The sequence below is a fragment of the Ursus maritimus genome, unplaced genomic scaffold, assembly GCF_017311325.1.
Source record: "Ursus maritimus isolate PB19 unplaced genomic scaffold, ASM1731132v1 scaffold_5, whole genome shotgun sequence".
In the NCBI taxonomy this organism is placed as follows: domain Eukaryota; kingdom Metazoa; phylum Chordata; class Mammalia; order Carnivora; family Ursidae; genus Ursus; species Ursus maritimus.
Genome location: NW_024426663.1, coordinates 29259634 through 29274056, shown reverse-complemented (window position 1 = coordinate 29274056; position 14423 = coordinate 29259634). Strand labels below are relative to the sequence as shown.

Genomic DNA, 14423 nt, shown 5'->3' with positions numbered 1-14423 from the left:
CCTTAATCATGGGAAATAAAATCACCTACAGTGGACTTGAGTTGGGATGCCCACATCAACAATCCAATCTGAATGAAGTTCTTTGGAATTTCCATTAATCAAGCCAAAGATTGGGAAAGAGATTTGATGGTGTGTGTGTGTGTGTGTGTGTGTGTGTGTGTGTGACATCAATATATTGTTTCTTTCTAATAATGATCCAAATTCTGTCTTTGGGTACCTCTTATGGAATGACCGAGTATCCAGAGGTCTCCTTTGCAGATGCTAATCATTGCCTGCCTTGCTCAAAAACTACTTTTTACATCTTCTCAGCAGCATTAAAAAAAAAAAATCAGAAAAAGGTGGTGATACTAATGAGAAAGAATAGTTGGGCTCTATGTTTGCCTTATGGCTTCTTGGCTGTTTCCATTCAAACCTTGAGTCACGATGCCAATTTATAAGTTGCTTTGGTCCATTTTGTTCCAAAGGGCCAAGTACTCTAACATTGTTATGTACATAACATTTCAAGTGTTTTATATAATACATCCATCCAGTCCGTATAACATTGTCTCATTCATGGCAGTCATCTTCCTGCTACCCCATGCAGGGAGACCAGATATTTTCTATTATTTTAAATCTGTTTGATACAATCCTCCAGAAATAAGAAAACTAGGACTTGCTTTTCTGTCAGCTTTGAACCACATTTTTCCGACACTGCTCACACTGGTTCACATAGGAAGGCTTTTTCCCCTGACTCCTGGGTGGCCTGCTTTGGGGTCTTCCAAATAAAAGAGCACCACAGGAAGAGTGCACAGCATTTGGAAAGAGGAGAAACACACAAGTAACTCAATAAGCTCTGAAAATGGATCAAATGAAATGGTGAATTTTTGAATCTATATACTTGACAGCTATGCTTGGGGGGATATTCAGTGACACCAATCTCCTGAGATTACTCTGCTCTCACAACAGAAGGAGAGATCTACACGTTTGGAGTGGCTCACAGGCCCACCTGGATGCCGCTCAGTATCTGGGAAGAAATATGGAGCTAGGTACTCAATGGCTTGATGACAATGTATGTAATTTGAGCATCTTTCTTAAGGATGGAGCCAGCAAACTCAAACCAGGAGACAGACTCTGTCCAAAATATAATGAAACAGAAAGTGAAACTGACATTCTCAGTAGGAAACTGGTACCCAGCAAAAGTTTCCCATGATAAGGAATGTGAATATCTAAGGCTGCGAGCATACATTAGCCACAAGAATTTCTCTAATTCATGAGTCTATTCCTGGCACCCCCCACCCCAATGCCCTCTGGCTCCGTCTCTTCCTGGGTGCAGCTGGAGGTTCTCTTGCTGGCTCCCCAACAAAGCACTAAATGACACCCTCAGCTTCCTATTTTGTGGGGTCAAGGGGCACAGACTCCTCTTCCCCCAACACCATGCTATCCCTGACAGAAGCAAGGACCGTGTGTCATCTTGGAGCTTCCCGACACTGAGCAGCACCCAAAGTAGGCTCTGCACAAATAGGCTGCTGGGTCAGCTGGTGAAATCTCATCATGACGCAAAGGACCATTCCAAACCCCTGCAATGCAGTTTCGTCGTATTGAAAAAATAGCTAAAAAGTAAGCCGTTGCCTAAGGCTGACAGACTGTGAGTGCACACTGATATATGTAGAGAGACTGACCTGTGGAGCTCCTGCGGGACAGCCCAGAGAGACGACAGACTGAGGGCCCCTCGGAGCACCCCATTCCTTGATGGCCAACTTTGGGCAAACTGGAGTGGCAGACTTCCTCATGAAAATCTGTTGAGCAATGTGGGGATCAAGTAAGAAGAAGAAGGAGAAGGAGAAGAAGAAGGGGGGGGAGGAGGAGTGGGGAAGGAGGAGGGGAGAGGCAGGAGGGTAGAGGGGTTGGAAGAGGAAGAAACTAACACCAGTCTTCTTTGATTTAGAAACCAGGACCCTTTTGCCAACCAAAAGATCCAAAAGTTTCCCTGCCTCTGTTCACTGCTTCAATAGTGGTGAACCACTTCCCTCTTTCAGAATGGAAAGTGTGGGTGAGGGATCCCAACCCACTTCTTTCTCCCATAGGTAGAACGGAAAGAATTCCATCCGTTCCTTTGCTACAGATACATGGGAGACAGGTCCACTGGGGGGGGGGGGGTCAGCTCCTGGAAGCCCCATCAGTAAGAGCCAAGAGAAGACAAATGCAAGAACCACGTCAAACTCCTGGAATTCAGAGGGAATGGAACGTAAATTATCAACACAAAGCCCAGTACATAAACAAGTACCTAAGCAGTTCCTGGTAGCAAAGGAAGCTCATGATGAAAGGTTTAAGGAATAACACTTTCTAAATAAGGTGTCTTCTTTTGGTAAATATTGACGGCAAGAGGTGTGAGTAGTTTAAGCAAAGGTGATTTTTCCAGACGGGAAAGGGCAGTATATTTGCTTTAAAAAGACTAAAAATCGAATTGAAAAGTGCCACATTTTTAAGACAAAAGAGCAGCCTCTCAACTAACGGTTTCCTTTTCCCTAGTAAAGAGAAGCAAACTCACAGGAGCTCCTGCACCAGTGCCCTGCCCGGCAGCACACGAGAGGAGCCGCGGCATCCCTGGGGATTCAGGATCTCAAGGTTCTTACAGTCGAGATGATCTGGAAAGAGATTATTTCATTAGCCACACCCTCAAAGTTGGCCCTGTTAGCAAGTATAATAGGACTTTTTTCAGTTTCATAAAATATCTTGATAACTGGAAAGTGCCAGTTAATGGTACCCTGTTCCAACTATGAATTTCACAAAGATTAATATACCCCTTTAGGTTTCTTAAGATTCTATCAGGAGGCTTCCCTTAGTCTTGGGTGTTTTACAATCTCTGTGGGCACAAAGCTCAACTGAAACTACCATTCAACAGCCTAACTGTCATCTTCATCTTCTTCTGGCATAAAAATACATATTTTTTCCCATAATAAAGATTTTTTATAATAGCAATAAAGTAACTCCAGAGAACATGGTTGTCTTGAGATAGCTTAACTGTGTCTGGTATCTCATAACGCCCTGGGGATACAGCAGGCCCATAATACTCCCTTTTGCTGCTATGTCTTTGCTTAATTAAGGAATAAAGCCAAAAGGTCAATGCTGAAGAAAAATGTAAATCTTCAAAACTTTTCATTCTTGACCCAAACTCTGTGTCATAAAACCTCAGTTATTTCTGTTAACAAGGAGCACACCTACCCCGTCAGCCAGGGCATCCCGGAATACACATTACATCTTTAAAATATGCTTTTGACACCATGAAAATAAATTCCTGACCTCTGGACTTGGAATTATGATTCTGCCTTCTTAGAGGGAGACCCTCACAAACCATCTGCTTCTCCCCAGTGAACGAAAGCACTAAAGCAGGAGCCATCTCCTCCGTCAGACATGATTTGCCACTGCATTTCAATGCACCACGCATTGTGTTGACTCTCATACAGCTAGAAGGCGAGGAAGCAAGGTTTGTGTGTGGCGTAGAGAGCGAGAAGGAGTATGTATATTCACCTCGACGGCTTCTTCGTGATTCTGTCGCTGTTGTGAATGCAAAATATGATTTCAGCTCCAATCGTTTTCTTAGTTCATGGATTACTGTCTGTTCTAATGAGCAAGGTGGTTTGGGCATGGGTTTGGTTTACTGGAGCTGCACTCTCTCGCACTGGTGGTTTACAGAGTGTATCGTAGGCGCCACTCTCAAAATGGACATTTCTGACCAATGACACTCATTTTAAACGAGAGATGTTCAGTCCCTAAATGGATTTGTTAGCCCTGGTACAATGAAATAATAAATATTACTTGCCTTCAAGAACTGGAACCTTCCTATCACATTCACAGCTATGCTAATTGGAGGGAAAGTGTTATTCCATTATGAAACTAATTATATGTCATCTGCTTCTCTCTCTGATGAATAAATGGACAGACAGATGCTATGCTGATCAATTAATGTGATAGATCAGTTGATCTGGACTTAGGTAATATGTATTTATGGAAGACAGAGAATGATTTATTCTTTTCCAGTAAATATGAGAATTCAAATGTGACTTTATTGTACAGATGGAAACAGATCATGAGCAAAGAGTTGCCATTGTATTCTTGCTGTGAAAAGAAAATACATTCTTCTTCTTTTGCTTATATATTCAACAGACATTATGGCTCAATAAAAATGGGATGTTTAAATATTTGATAAACATGGGTAGAGCAATGCATTGCTAAAACTGCTAGAGTAGCCTGGCAGATTCTCATGGAAACATAAATTAGCTTGTATACAAATGGAACTGTGTGGCAATTCTGGCCTTAAAATGACCTCTTTCTCTCCTCTCTCTCACTTTTGTTTCTTTTCAATTGTTACCTGATAGGGCTGGGGTTTTCACTGGATGTGTTTCAGACTATGCAAACTGTCAGCTTCACTAATCAAGTTAAATGAATCTCACACTAGTGCCTAGACATTTGCAGGCTTCTCTTAGCTATCACCCAGTGGAAGCAAAGAGGGAGGAGTCTCAAGCTCTAGTGATTTTACATCATTGACACACTCTGTATATCAGTCTGAAAGTCAAGTGCGGTAAACTCATCAGTAACATGAAAGCCTCCTCAAGTTGGTCTATACCCATTTCCTGCAGTGAGAGCTGACTCTGCCATGCCCCAAGGGGGAGGTTGGTCCTGGTTATAGGAGCCCCCCTCCAACCAGCATGGAATTTTGGTTGGGCAGAGAGGAGTGGCATCTGGTGGACCAAGGGCTGCCTAACAGGGAGGTGCATGGCTGTCTGCGGGATTTGCCAGAGGCTAGTGTTTTATCTAGATGAGCTCCAGACTTCCCAGATAGAATGTAGTAACAAAACCCAAAAAGGCACAGTTTCCATGGGTGTGTATGTTTACATTTTGACAGTTGTTTCACCTGGCCTCCCCTTCATGATTCAGAAAATCTGTCTGCAGTTGGTGTTCCTAAAATCCAAAAAGAGTAAACGAAGCCATGGGATTTATAGAGCAAAATGACTGACATGCTTGGCCAAAATAGGCTCCCATACCAATGGCTTTTAGTAAAATTAGATTAAGAGTAGAATTATAGCAACGATGGCAAATGAGGAATTCACCCAGCGAACACAGAGGCCATTGGAGAGGTTTGAGTTTATGGACCTGTCAAACGGATAAATAAATACACTTTGCTGGGGGCCTGCTAAATATCACGTGTGGAACAAGGTGATCCCCCTAAGAAAGAGGAGTAGTAATCGCATTGAATTATGATTATGGGAAGAGAAAATGCTGTGTCTAGGTCAGGGTTTCTTGAAGTTTGGGGCATCAGCATTAGACCCTGATGCAGTTGCCCAGGCTTTGCCCTCTTGACTAAATCAGGTTGGCACAGATGGGGAGTTAAGAGTAAGGTGGAACGGAGGTGCTGAGAATCACTACATTTTTAAAAGCGTTTCAGATGATTCTTACCCATACTGAAATGTGAAGATGCTGATTTAAGCCATCAGGCCTCCTGTTAAATGAGAGCAAGTCTCTAGCAACCTGCGTTCTAGCTATTGTTTGTTCACTGGTGTATTAGTTACTTATAGGTGCTATAACAAATTACTACAGATTTAGTGGCTTAAACCAAAACAAACTTATTCTCTTATAGTTGTGGAGGTCAGAAGTCCAAATCAGTTTCAGTGGGCTCCAATGGAGGTGTTGGCAGGGTCTCACTCTAAGGGAGAGTCTGTTCCTTGCCTCTTCTAGCTGCTGTGGAAGCTTACTGCTTGGCTTGCAGCCTCTTCCTCCATCTCCCAAGCCTTCTTGGACTCCGCTGCACTCTGCCTGTCACATGGTCTTCTTCTCTTCAAATCTCCTTTTGTTTCCCTCTTATAAGGACATTTATGATTGGCCCCATGGATAATTACCCCATCTCAAGATCCTCAACTGAATTACATCTGCAAGATCTTTTTTACCATATAAGGCAACATTTACGGGTGCCAAGGATTAGAACATGGGTATATTTGGGGGCCATTACCCAGCCTACCACGCCTAGTCTTGACAATTTCTTTTTTTCCTTTTTAAAGATTCATTTATTTATTTTGGAGAGTGTGCATGTGAGTGAGGAGGGGGCAGAGGGAGAGGGAGAGAAAGAATCCTCACGCAGAGTCCCCTCTGAGCATGGAGCCTGACGTGGGGCTTGATCCCAGGACCCCAAGATCATGACCTGAGCTGAAATCAAGTGCCAGCCGCTCAACGGACTGAGCCACCCAGGCATCCTGACAATATTTTTTTAAAGTCAGAATTATCAAGGTATAATTTACACATAATAAGTTTACCCATTTAAAGTATAGAGTTTGATGAGTTTTGACAAGAGTACACAGTTGTATAAGTACTACCACAATCAAGATATAGAACATTTCCATTAGCCCAAAAACTTCCCTTGTGCCTCATTATAGGAATCAGTTTTCTGTCTATGTAAATTTGTCTTTTCTAGAATGTCATAATAATGGAATCGTTCAGTGTGTATAGTCTTCTGTGTCTTCTGGCTTCTTAGAATGATTTTTCTGAGATACATCCATATTGCTGTGTGTTGTTAATTCATTCCTTTTTATTGCTGCATGGAATTCCATTGAATGGATATACCATAGTTTCTGAATTCATTCAGCAGTTAATGATGTTTGGGTTGTTTTCTCTTTGGGCCAATTATGAATAAGCAATTAGCATTTGAAGAAACAGTTGAGCAGTTTTCCAAAGTAGGTGGATGATTTTGCATTCTTATTAGCAGGGTATGAGAAAGTTCCAGTTCCTCTATATCCTCACCAACACTTGATATGGTCTTTCTTTTTAATTTCAGCAATTCTAATAGGTATGTAGTGAGATCTCATTTCAATTTTAATTTGCATTTCCCTGATATTCAATGGTGTTGAACACATTTTCATGCACTGATTGGCTATTTGTTTGCCTTCTTTGGTGAAGTATCTTTTCCATATTTTGGGGCCCCCTTTTAATTGGTTTGTTGGCCTTATTATTAAATTGTCAGAGTTCTTTATACATTCTACACATAAGTCCTTTATCAGAGGTGTTAGGCAAACATTTCCCTTCACCTGTGGCTCATCTTTTCCCTTATTAACATCAATTACATTTTTAAGTTGGGAAATGGGGTTAAAAAAATCCACCTTGAGTGAACTCACAATACAAAACTTTAGACAGGAAAGCTTTTAAAAAGCAAAATGAAATTAACTTATATACATTTTTGAGACCTCATTTTTGATCTTAAAATTAGTTACCTATGAAAGAAAGTCATCTGGATCCTAGTCTCCTGGACTCCTATTTTTAATTTCTTGCTATATGAGTGGAAAATTCCCTTTCTTCAACTCTAATTTTCATGGGGCACAAAATAGCATTTGTTATTCTCTCAACATTTGGCTCTGGAGCAATTGTAAAATGCTAATCATGGTGCTGAGCTGACATTCCTCGGTGACATTGGCATACCGCAAAAGGCGTTTGGCAGGATCTGGGACTATACATATTGAAGTTGTTTATTTATTTTTGTTTAAGAAGCAGACAGACAAGTTAATTTCACCTCCACTTGGGACACAGAAAAGAATCAATGTTTGCCAAATAGAAAAACACAAAATTGGTAAAGGGAAAAAATTGTATTTTCAAGCTTCTAAGATGGAATTAGAAACAGAAGAGAGAGCGAGAGGGAGGAAAGTTACCCAAATGACTAGAGAGTGTCCCTCTTAAAATTGCCTCAGCCTTTTACTTGAAATTCTTGCTTCTTGAAAGTTCCCTGGGTGAAGATTCTGTCACATGCTAAAAGTACAAAGCAACTTCAAAATACCTGGCTGGCATTTTCAATGACTGGGCACTGTTTTAAAAATGTACTATGACTCGAGAGTTGGGGTGAATACGGAAAATTGGAATGTACAAATTGCTTCCTGCTAGAAATACACCCTTGTTTGAAGAAGGTTTCACAGGGCAGAGCCGTATCTTAACACCCTGAACCTCAGCACTTTCTGTCTCCCTGGGGGAAAAATGCCTAAATAATGTTCTGAAAACCAGAACCCAGTTCCCTGAGGTCAGGGCACCCAGATCAGGACGGGAGTTAGAGGCGCGTCACCCTATCTTGGTAGGGGGAGCGGGGAGAATGGGACAAAGCCTTCCCGGGGGTTCCTGCCCCACCACTGCTGAAATGGTCCCCTGGAGAGAAATGTTATCAAACCATCTAATTCTGCCCTCCTGTCAGCTTGACAGGGACTTCGAATGCACAACTGGCCCAGAGCTGATTACCTTCAGGTGCGGTTAGGTCGAGTTAAAAATTCCATTAGCAGTGCACAGGCATTGGGAACAAGGTTTCACAGGGGTGGGCTTTTTCTAGTTAACAGGGAAGAAATGGCTTCTCATTTCAAGCCATCGCAGGGAGAGGACTCTGGTTCGTTTACATTCTACCAGGGGAAGCGCCTGGCTCCACAGGCCTGGGGGCAGAGGCCCGGAGTCAAAGGGGGGGGGGCACACTTTTCAGAGGAAAAGCAGGCTGTCCCCCAGCCTTGGCGCCAGACACCAGAGGCAGGGCCTCCTTGGAGCAGCCTGGTTGGAGTCTCACCCAGCCACCGCTGCCTCTCACTCCACCCCCACCCCCGCTCGCCCACAACCTAATTGTTTTTCATTTTCTCATAATAACCCTCCTCCTTCACCCTAAACCAAACACTGAAACATTGCCCTCTATTTACCAAGCTCCAAGGCAGCCTTGGCGCCAGACACCAGAGGCAGGGCCTCCTTGGAGCAGCCTGGTTGGAGTCTCACCCAGCCACCGCTGCCTCTCACTCCACCCCCACCCCCGCTCGCCCACAACCTAATTGTTTTTCATTTTCTCATAATAACCCTCCTCCTTCACCCTAAACCAAACACTGAAACATTGCCCTCTATTTACCAAGCTCCAAGGCGTGCAATAAAGGTGAGTGCTGTTTGCTACTCTCTGCCTTCCTTTTAATTTTATTCCAGAAGAAAATCAATTAGACCGTCAGCATCCCATCCTCCTTCTTTGAGGCTTTTGGGCTTGAATAGCTCATAGAAGTACTTCCCCTGGCCTCAATATTTCATAAATGCTTGATTGTAATGGTTTTAAAAGCAAAAAGAAAAACAAGAGGAGACAAGCGGACAGGCAACTTCAGAACAAAACTGGGCATCTGAAAGGACTCTTTAGGTCGAGCTGTTTTCCCACTCAGGCAGCCTCCTGTATTGCTGACATTGTTTCACGATCAGGGCTTACACTCCCCGCTTTTCTCCTCATCTGCACACTTAAGCTGTTCATTAGCTGAGAATGGGGCATCCTGGCAGAGCGAGGAACCAACAAAGCAGCCAATGAGTTGCTGACAGAACGGCTCTTTCGCCCATGTAGTGGTTGTCTTGGGACTTCCTGGGAGCCCTCCCCAGCTCCCTTCTGTCTGGCACCAGTGTAAACGCGGGGTGAGGTCCCAGCAGCCAGGGACAGCAGCCAGCATGGGAATGTCTGCGGGCAGAGAATGGAGGGCCGGAGCCCCAAGCAGGCACTGAGCAAACACCTTCTGGGTTTTGCCACTGACCTCACAGTCAGCCTGGCAGCCAGGGGCTCCCAACGGTCTGTCAGATATTGGCATGACAGTTTGCACACTTAGCTGCAACATTGATCAAAATGTGGCTGAGGTGCTATGAAGGGTTCAAGTATAAGGTGCCCTACGGAACGAGGGTGGAGGGCTACCCATGCTGGTTGGGCATAATGGAGGCCTTTGAATACTTTTGGAAAAGGCCATGAAGGGCCTCGGTGCTGAGGACTGCAAAAAAGTCAACACGGGGAGCCAAGGACCTTCTGGGCTATTCCCGGATAAGCACCTGTTTTTGTGTCTTATTCTCTCAATGAGATAGGAGCCCCCGAAGTCAGGGAACTTGCAGCCTTCAGTGCCATACATCTGTGCTGAAACACTCCTGTCTCAAGGTGTTTGACGCATTTTGCTAGGAAGACAGAAGTCGTGGTAGGACAGGAGGAGGTGACAAGCAGGAATCCCTGCTCTGCTCATGATGCAGCTGTGGATGGAAACATGGTTTTGAGAGGACACTGAGCCATCTGCTGGGGTCTACACAAAGGTCTGTGCCCACTGACCCCTGCAAAGAACAGGAGAGTGTCCTCGAGATCTGAGAGGGCAAAGGGCAGGTCAGGAGTGTGAGAGTTAGCCCTAGCCTGGCTAGCTTGCTTCAGGTTTGTTCCTGATCCTACACACGACCTCTGGGGGCATGGCCGAAGATGCTGAGGAAGGTCCCTTGGCCTTCTCCCTCTGCCACTGGCTGTGAGGCATTGCAGGGCTGGCCTGAGCAGTGGTTAGACATTCGGCATGTTTTGATCTCTGGCAAGCGGAGGAGTCCAGATTTTTAGGCTGTATACTGATAATCACTATGGTTGTGGCCAACAGGGTGGACCACCCCCTCAGCCAGAGCAGTGCCTCTGACAGGGGAAGCCCTCCCTCCACGGCCACAACCCTGGTCTTCTCTAAGTAATGGTGGGACTCTCTGCCACCCTGTGTGGCTTCCTTTGCTGTGGTCCGTAAGTCTTCCTGAATGAGATGTGGGGTTTATGAAGACTGTTTCTGATTTTCATTTTCATCTTGAATATGGGGCTGTATCCAGGGTTACTGGCATAAAACGTGCCACACTTTCTGTGGGATAACCCCCCTGAGTTAGATTCCTCCAGCCAGCTCCTTTCCTCCCGCTAGACACCTTTCCTCTTCCCCCACATCTATTTCCATCAGAGCCCCCGCCTCTCAAGTAATTAATAATCTACAAATGCTCCTGCCAGCCAACGTGGTCCTCTTTGCTGCCACAGGCTCTGTGCAGTTGTGGTCACAGACAATCAGATTAAATGTCCTATCACCCAGCATTGATCAGATTAGCAACCTTGTGACTATTCATTAATTGTATTTTCTCTTGGAGCCCTATTCAACTCAATACCAAATGCATTGTTTGTGGCATAAAAAGCAAATACAAACAGGATGTCCATTACTCTGAAAGTGAACTATCTCCTACCTTTTCAAAACAGGGTAGGAGAGAGTAGGTAGGATAATGCAATGTTAATTTTCCTGGGGCAAAACAGTCAAGTGAGGAGATTTCTCAAGAGTCATTCAATTTCTGAAAAGGCCTTTTAGGATTCTTATTTCTTTGGTGGTTCAGGAAACTCCACTCCACCTTGATAAATTTGGTCAGAGTCCCCTCGGGGGACTCCCTTCCTTGTGTGGCAGAAGTCACAGAGGGTAGGCACAAACCCTTGAAGACAGGGTGGACAAGAAATTGGGTTATTTATGTAAGTGGAGAAATCTCAAGTGTTGTACAGGGTTTAACTATGACAGGAGGAGGAAGAACTTACCAAGGGCATTTCTCTGTCTGGGATACCTGAGGTCCAGACACTGGGTGATGCTCCCGGGCTGGAATGCAGTGTTGTGCCCAATGGTGCTGAGTCCAGCCAGAGGAATAGGGATACTAAAGGGATCGTTACTTCACCTTCATTCTTTACAGCTTCTCCCGAAGAAACTGAGGCCCGGGCACTAGGGCAGTTTGATGGATGTCTCTCACTGGGTGGTGAAGCAAGTCAATGACATGCCTACCACCAATGTCACTGGCAGCCATCTGGCATCTTGAGGGTCACACTCGAACAAGGGTGTTTCACCATTTGTTCATTTTCAAGACTCAGCATTCCAGTGGGAAGAAATTCAGAGAAAAAAAAAGTTGCTAAATAGTTAACCACAAAAATTCCCTGACAGTGAGATCTACTGGAGAATAGAATAGTCTCCCTAGCGAAATGGTTAAGAATGTCATTATTTGATACTACTAAAATTATATTAGATAGAGAACTCGGGGAAACTGGGGACTGGGGCTCTTGGAAAAATCCATAAAGGGGAGCAGGGCCACATACAGCCCATAACGTTTGCATTTTTCTTATGCACTTAGTTAACTCCGCTTCTCTCCCTGTCTATAATGGGCAACACCCACTACTTGGATCTTTTTACATGATGTTAATAATTTGGTGGCTGACAAGCTCCAGGCACCATGCTGGGCATTTTACCTTATTAATGACTTTTCAGTTCCCTTCTCATCCCATACTGTCCCTGCAGAGGACGTTCCTACCAGTGCTGGGTAGCCGGTTGTCCCTGGAGCCTGCCCACCATCCCCTTGCACGGAGCTGTGGCTCTCCCATCTCTGGAATGGGGATGAACATGGGGCCCCGCACCCCCCGCTGCGGCTAGGGAACAAGGAGAAAACACAGGTTACAAAAATGGTCAGCTGAAGACCAAGCAGAGGAGGCCCTCCATCTGGGGAAGAGAGCCTAAAAAAAAAAGAAAGAAAGAAAGGGTACGATCAGTGTGAACCTACTGTTTTCCTTTTCCACTTAGCTATTTTCCATATTTCTCTATCATTTACTTTGGAGAGCCAGTGAATCTCACAGAGAACAAATCCTCTCCAAAACCGATTTAATTGGGGGTAAAAAGGCAGGAATCCTATGAAAAAGAAATCCCTGTGGCCGTGTAAATGTGAGGGGTAAACATGTTGCTGACAGAAAGACTCCAATGTTTGTTATTCCATGAAAATCTGCCTAATATAAGCTACATTGATACCCCAATAGGTTACATTAAATTCACCCTTCAAGAAATTTTAATTTCAGTGTTATTATTCCTGTAATCTGGGAGGTTTCCCAAGATGGAAATGTCAGTAGAAAAATAGGGGCCCATCTGAGAAACTCATCTAACAAGCAGTTTGGGGGCAAATATATATATTCTGCTTTATATAGTTTAGCACTAAAATGTATTTGAGTAATACCTGAGAACATGTCTATTTAATCTTAACCAATGGGTTATGGGAATCATCAAAAATCAAACACAATAAAAAGGAACAATATTTATGGCATTTTAAAGCCTATCCTATTATTGGTTAGTGCTCCCCTCAATTGTTTAACTGCAATTGGTTCCACTTTCTCAGTGTGGATGATTTTTATACATCTGAGTAAAAAAATAATGCTGCTTGCAAGTGAAAAGTTAAAGACCAAGACAAGGCCTATTAGAATAACATTACACTTTTTTATTCCCTGCACTTATTTCGTCAATTAGTAATTATTTCCCTTTTCCTATGCAACAAAATAGAAGCCATAAAATCTTTGATTTAATGAAAACTTCCTTACCAAATAGGTCCTCCAACTCTGCTGAAGGCTTATAGGTAATTTATCTACCTCAGTAGGCAATGACCTTTTGTGAATCATGAGTCATTCCTCACTCCTAATGAGATGGATCCAGATGCCATCCCACCCTCCGCATGGCCCCCCCCTTCCTCCAGCCGAGAGGCCACCGGGCTCCTGCGCCCTGCCTCCCGACTTCTTGGAAGTGGGCTGTAATTAGTTCCCGCCTGGTGAACCTGCTGGGGACGGAATCACCCTCTTCCCTGCGCCTCTCTTTAAGGTGCCCAAACAGTGACTGCTCTCTAAAGTGCCCTGAGGAAAAAAGGGTGAGGGGTGGGAGAGGCCCAGAGAAGTCTGATTTTTGTCTGGGAAGTAGAAATAACTCCCTGGTGCCTCCAGAGGCCTCTCTGCCTACTCGTCTCCACCTAGGGCTCACTGTTGTGGCAGCAAAGAGCAGTGCATGCTGGGAGCCACACTGTGGTCCTGTGGTCTCCTGGCACTTTTGATTGAGTCGATTCCAGTGTATACGTTTATTTGTAAATTGGATCACGTATTGCTGACTGTATATTATACACATGTATGACTACTTATAATCTATTACTAATATGTGCATGGGACACTATATATATAACTGCACGTGTATATGTATTTACTGTCCTGTACAATATATTGAGTGCCTTATAAAACAAATACAAATATAGAAGAAACATTGGATAAATAATAAAGATGAGTAAAGATTTTAATATTTTCTCCCTGTTTACCTCTGGAGCTTGTAAATCTTCTGCTTCCTAGGGGTCCAGAGAGGGAAGAATGATACTTGTGCTCTTGGTCCCAGTAGATCACTATGTGGCCATAGTAACAGTGCTGGCATCACTTAACCTCCCAATATCACAAGTGCTCCCCACCAATGTCTGAGGTGAAGGGGCAGGAGGTTAGTAACTGAAAGACCAAATTGTTTCCCTCACCCCCTTCACCCCATCCCTCAATGTGTTTTCCACGCTATGCTTTCCATTCACAGGAGTGGCCTTTGCTAAGAGAGTGAAAACATTTGCAGATGAAGGGCTCAGGAATTCCTTCCAGACGGTCTGATAAATCTGTCTTCAAAATAGGTGGGCAGTTTAGAGACACAGGTGCAGGCTGAGGAGGTGTAGGCCCAGGCACCTTCACTCTAGCCTGGCCGGCACAGCCTGAGAATGCCCCGCTGCCAGGGCCCCCCCCCCCCCCCAGGCAAGGGCTGTCCTTTCTCACTGAAGAGTCAGAAGGAAATTAGAGGAGGTCCTTC

General features: G+C 44.3%; 1 long non-coding RNA gene across 5 annotated transcripts in view; it reads right to left on the bottom strand.

Moving 5' to 3' along the window:
- The window catches only part of LOC103663543, a 159953-nt gene extending 147394 nt beyond the window's left edge, over nt 1-12559 (bottom strand). For all 5 annotated transcript variants that reach the window (XR_005832460.1, XR_005832462.1, XR_568791.2 and 2 more), the window contains exons 1-3: nt 11342-12559; nt 2528-2624; nt 1659-1775 (exon numbers count right to left, since the gene is read on the bottom strand). This is a non-coding gene — a long non-coding RNA (uncharacterized LOC103663543). The remainder of the gene's footprint in view (nt 1-1658; nt 1776-2527; nt 2625-11341) is intronic.
- Nucleotides 12560-14423: the final 1864 nt, after the last annotated feature.